Genomic DNA, 5,175 nt, shown 5'->3' on the forward strand with positions numbered 1-5,175 from the left:
TATAACAGTCATTTGTTGGCTTCAGTACTCCAAGTCGTTACAATGATTTCTTCTGAAAACATGCCAAGCATACATTGTGGTTTGGCACCGTTTCCTTGCCCTTCTCAGAATCAAATGTTATCTTTTGTTCTATTTGTGATTCTTTCATTTGCGTGTAGTTTTTCAAAGTGCAACTATATTAACCAAGGGTTGAAACGAAGTCTGAAACCAACAATTTGTTATCCGTCCACTGGATAATCCTATATAAACAAACTGACCAACCACAAAGATGCTGCACTGAACAGTCCCAACCCCTGCAATTGTCAGAGAGGGGTGGGGGGAGGGGGAAGAGAGGGAAAAAACAGAGAGGGGGAACAGAGAGAGAGTGGAAAACAGAGAGGGAAAGAGGGGGGGGGGGCAGAGAGGAAGGGGGCAGAGAGTGAGGGGAAAACAAAGACAGAGAGAGGGGAAAACCGAGAGAAGGGAGCAGAAAGGGAGACAGAGAGAGAGAGGGAGGAAAAGAGAGATGGGGGAATAGAGAGAGAGAGCGGCAACTGAGAGAGTGAGCTGGACGAGGTGGGGGGGGGGGGTGGTGCGGACAGAGTGAGAGAGACAGATAGAGGGGGCACAGAGAGAGAAAGGGGGACGGGGGTACACAATCAGAGAGGATGATGCAGTAGGGGACGACAACACAAAGAGGGGGAAACACAGGAAGAAATGAAGACTGAGAGAGAGAGAGAGATCAAGATCACTCCTGACAGATGGATATCTATCCAGAATACTCCACATTGCTACAAGAAGTTGCAGGCAGGCATTGACTACTTGCGGAGGCAAAACCTGCCAGTTACCTCACTAAATTAGTGTCCAACATACTGACGAGAAAGTAACTCAATAAATTAATCTTCTCATTTAAAACTTCTTCACAAATGCACATTTGTTGTTGTTTTGATTAATAGCAAGATACATTTTTAATGCATTTATCTTTGCAAAATTGTCTCACCGGCCCCCCATGTAAGATAAAAATTGTAATTATGTCCCCAGTTCTTGACTCCACAGAGAGGGGAAACTACCTCTCAGCATTTACCCTGTCAAACCCCTACAGAATCTGATGAATGGTCATCGACCTGAAACGTTAACTCTTTTTCTCTCTCCACACTTGCTGCCTGACCTGCTAAGATTTTCCTGCATTTTCTGTTTCTATTTCAGATTTCCAGGATTTGCCTTTCTCCTGCTTCAGCATCTTGTAAGTTCCAATGAGATCACCTAAACCCAGAGAGTATAGGCCCAATCTACTCAACCACATCACAGGACAACGCTTACTGCACCACCTTCAAGTCAAGCTTATTCTTCTTTAAAGAAACAGACCAAAACTGTGCACAGTACTCCAGGTGTGGTCTCACCAAAGCCTGTACAATTGTAGCAAGATTTCCCTTACTCTTATACTCAAGCCCCCTTGCAATATAATTCAACAAGTCCTTTGCATTCTAATTGCTTGCTGTACTGCATGCTAACTTGCTGTGTTACTTGTGCGAGTGCACCCAAGACTCTTTGAACATGAACATTTAAATGTTTCTCACCATTTAAAAAAATATTTTCTTTTTTCTATTCTTCCTATTAAACTAAATAACCTCATAGTTTCCCAAATTATACTCCATTTGCTACCTTATTGCCCATTGATTTTACCTGTCTATATCTTTTTGCAGACCCTTTGTGTCCTCATGCCAGTTGACTGTGCCACCCAGCTTTATATCGTTTGAAAACTTGAATGTATTACTCTTATTACATTCATCTGAATAATTAATATATATTATAAATAGCTGGGCCCCAGCTCTTTGCAGCATCTCACTAGCTGCAGCCTGCCAACTTAAAAATGCCCCCTGTATCCCTACTCTCAGCTTCCATTGCGCTAACCAATCCTCTATCCATGCTGATATATATTCCCAACCCCATGAGCCCTTAGCGTGTGTAACAGTCCTTTATGTGTCACCTTATTGAATGCCATTGGACATCCAAATATACTACATCCACTGGAACGCCCTTTATCTAATCTGTTAGTTACATCCTTAAAAACTCTAAAAACAAAATGTCAGACAAGATTTCCTTTTCATAACACCATGTTGACTCTGACTATATTATTATTTTCTAAGTGCCTTGTTAACACCTCCTTAATACTAGATTCCAGCATTTTTCCAACAATTGTTACCAGGCTAAGTAGACTGTAGTTCCCTGTTTTTGCTCTCATTCCTTTGTTCAATAGTGATGTTGCATTTTCTGCCTTCCTATTCACTGGGACCATTCTAGAATCTGGGGAATGTTGGAAGATCATAAACAATGCAACCATCTCTCTGAGAACCATATGATGTCGGCCATCACATCCACGAGTTTTGTTGGTTTTTAGTCCCATTAGTTTCTCTAGTGCTTTTCCTCTAATGATATTAATTATTTAAGTTCCACACTCCCATTAGTCCATGGTTCCCATTGTTTTTAATATGCTTTTTGTGTATTCTCCTGTGAAACAGGCCCAAAATATTCGTTCAATGTCTGCTATTTCTTTAATCCTCATTATAATTTCTCCTATCTCAGTCTCCAAAGGACGAACATTTTCTTTCGTGACTGTCGTTCTTTTTATATACTTGTAAAAGTTCTTAGAATGTCATAGAGTCTTAGAGTCATAATGGCACAGAAGGAGGCCATTTGGCCCGTCAAGTCCATGCCAGTTCTCTGCAGAGTAATCCAATCAGTCTCAATCCCTGGCTCTATCCCCATAGCCATATAAGTTCATTTCCCTCACATACCCATTCAATTTCCTTTTGAAATCATTCATCATCTCCACTTCCACCACCCTCATAGGGGGTCAGTTCCAGGTCATTACCACTCACTGCGTAAAAAGAAAGTTCCTCCTCACATTCCTCCTGCATATCCTGCCCAAAGTTTTCAATCTGTGCCCCCTCGTTCTTGTACCATCAGCTAATGGGAATAGCATTTCTTTGTCTACCATATCCAAACCTGTCAGAGTCTTATACACCTTTATCAAATCTTCCCACAATCCCCTTAGCTCCTAGGAGAACAACTCCAGCTTCTCCAACCTAACTTTGTGGTAAAATCCTCATCCCTGGAACCATTCTGGTAAATCTCCCCTGCACCCTCTCAAGGACCCTCACATCTTTCCTAAAGTGTGATGATCAGTACTGGATGCAATACAATAGTTGTGGCCAAGCGAGAACTTTATAAAGGTTCAGCATAATGTCCATGCTTTTGTACTCAATACCTTTATTTCTGAAGCTCAAGATCCCATATGCTTTACTAACCACTCTCTCAATATATTCTGCCACCTTCAAAGATCGATGCACATGCAACTCCAGGCCCTCTGTCCTTGTACACTTTTTAGAACTGTACCATTTGGTCTGTATTGCCTCTCCCTGTCCCTTTTGCCAAAATGCAGCAGAAGACTGAGTTTTAGTTTAGAGGTACAGCACTGAAACAGGCCCTTCGACCCACCGAGTCTGTGCCAACCATCAACTACCCATTTATACTAATCCTACACTAATTCCATATTCCCCACCTGTCCCTATATTTCCCTACCACCTACCTATACTAGGGGCAATTTATAATGGCCAATTTACCTATCAACCTGCAAGTCTTTGGCATGTGGGAGGAAACCGGAGCACCCGGAGGAAACCCACATGGTCACAGGGAGAACTTGCAAACTCCACACAGGCAGTACCCAGAATTGAACCCGGGTCACTGGAGCTGTGAGGCTGCGGTGCTAACCACTGCGCCACTGTGCCGCCCTATTAAATTCAATTTCCCACTTGTCTGCCCATTCTGCAGTTGATCTGTATCATGCTCACTGTCTGCCACGCCTCTAAGTTTGGTATCATGGGCAATTTTTCAAATTTTACCCTGTATTCCAATATCCAAGTCATTTAGGTAGATCAAAAATCTTGGTGAATACTGATGTCTAAGATCCTCCAGTCTAAAAATCAACCATTTACCATGACTCACTGTTTTGTGTCCTTAAGCCACTTTTTTATCCAGTCTGAAACTGGCCGTCTGATTTCATGAGCCTCAGTTTTGGTAACCAACCTTTTGTGTGGTATATTGTAAAAGGCTTTCTTAAAATCCATATAGATAGCATCTATTCCCTCCATCAACCTTCTCTGTTACTCCAGCTCGTGTTTTTATCTACCTAGATAATTTACTTTCATATTCAGTATCAGAGCCCCTGCTATCTCCTCCCTCGCCTCACATAACAGCCTGGGATACATCTCATCTGGGCCTGCGGATTTATCCACTTTCAAGCCTGCTAAAACAGCTAATACTTCCTCCCTTTCAATGCTAATATGTTCAAGGATATCACAATTCCCCTCCCTGATCTCTACACCTACATCATCCTTCTTCATAGTGAACACAGATGAAAAGTAATCATTTAAAACCTCAACAATGTCCTCCGGCTCCACACACAGATTGCCACTTTGGCCCCTAATGGGCCCTACTCTTTCCCTGGTTATCCTCTTACCTTTAATATACTTATAAAATGCCTTAGGATTTTCCTTTATCTTGCCCACCAGTGTTTTTTCATGTCCCTTCTTCGCTCTCCTAATTATTTTTTAAGTACCCCCCTATACCTTCTATACTCCTTTAGTGCCTCTGCTGTTTTCAGCACTTTGAATCTGCCATAAGCCTTCTTTTTTTTCATTATCCAATCCTCTATATCCCTTGACATCCAAGGTTCCATGGACGTTTTGGTCCAACACCTCACCTTAACGGGAGCATGTTGCCCCTGAACTATTTCCTCTTTGAATGACTCCCACTGATGTGCTGTAGACTTTCCTACAGGTAGCTGCTCCCAGTCCACTTTGGCCAGATTCTGTTTTATCATATTGAAATCGGCCGTCCCCCAATTCAGTACCTTTATTTCCGGTCCATCTTTGTCCTTTTACAGAACTACCTTAAATTTTACAGAGTTATGGTCACTATCCCTGAAATGCTCCCCCACTGACACTTCTACCACTTGTCCAGCTTCATTCCCTAGGATTAAGTCCAGTATCGCCCCTTCTCTTGTCGGACTTTCTACGTGCTGGCTCAGAAAGCTCTCCTGTATGCACTTTAAGAATTCCGTCCCTTTAAGTCTTTTGCATTAAGACTATCCTAGTTGATATTGGGGAAGTTGAAATCCCCTACTATTATTACACT

This window comes from Heterodontus francisci, chromosome 29 (genome assembly GCF_036365525.1).
Source record: "Heterodontus francisci isolate sHetFra1 chromosome 29, sHetFra1.hap1, whole genome shotgun sequence".
NCBI classification, from domain to species: Eukaryota; Metazoa; Chordata; class Chondrichthyes; order Heterodontiformes; family Heterodontidae; genus Heterodontus; species Heterodontus francisci.